Genomic DNA, 1,010 nt, shown 5'->3' with positions numbered 1-1,010 from the left:
TCATGTTTACTAAGGAATTAGTTTATACATTACTTAATTGCGCAATGGTTGATAATAATATTTAATGAATGTAATATGTAATGTAATGTAATGTAATTGGCTACAAAAAAAAGTGCTGGTCAACCAGAATGCAATGCAGAGTTATTCGAGATTCAAGGTTAGTAAATTATAGTTTTTTTGTATTAATGTCACTGCTGTTACAATACACCGCAGATATAAAGTGTAAATTAATTGCTCAACAATTTCTAAATGTCCACAACTATGTGTTAAAATCTGAAGTGAGTCCCAATAAATAAATAAATAGAATCATATTATTTAACCAGAGTGAAGCACACAGAGTGTGTGAAGAGGGGTGGTTCTCTGCTCGCTTTGGATAGGACTCAAGTCTATTTTGGCCGTGAAAATTCAAAAACATTATGTTGCATCTGTGCTGTGTGCTTTGGGCTTTTCAGCTTGATGAAGTGCGTTCCTGAACACCAGTGCTAGATAATCTCCCATCTGAGGAAAGTCGTTTAGCTGTTCATATGCTGTTTATTTACATCATTTATGAGACGTTATTACCCAAAGCGACCTACAGAGAGGAGGCTGACAGGTATGGGCTTATGTTTGAGTGGTAAAATACGACTACGGTGGTTGAAGTGACCCAAAGCAAAACATCCGCAGTCACCGCAGAGATAGGATGAGTGGGTGGGCGGTTTCACGTTGTCTTTGACTGACAGACGGAGGAGGAGGAGGAGGAGGAGGAGAAGGAGGAGGAAGAGGAGGAGGAGGAGGAGGAGGAGGCAACAATCGACAGTGGGGAGAACCTCGGCAGAATTTTACCACAACATCAATATCCTAAAAATGGGGTATTGACTGAGGCTGGGATATCCAAAATAAATCAAATGCCTGGATTCTTGTGCTCTCTCGTGTGCTTGTTCTTAAGCTTAGCGAATCTTTGCTAACTGTCGCTCAGTGAAATATACTAAAACATCTCACTTGTACCTCTGTCGTTTTTCCGGAGCACGGCT

The sequence above is a fragment of the Micromesistius poutassou genome (genome assembly GCF_964030765.1).
Source record: "Micromesistius poutassou genome assembly, chromosome: 13".
Classification (NCBI taxonomy): Eukaryota; Metazoa; Chordata; class Actinopteri; order Gadiformes; family Gadidae; genus Micromesistius; species Micromesistius poutassou.
The sequence above is the reverse complement of the archived record's forward strand: the minus strand, read 5'-3'. Positions refer to the sequence as shown.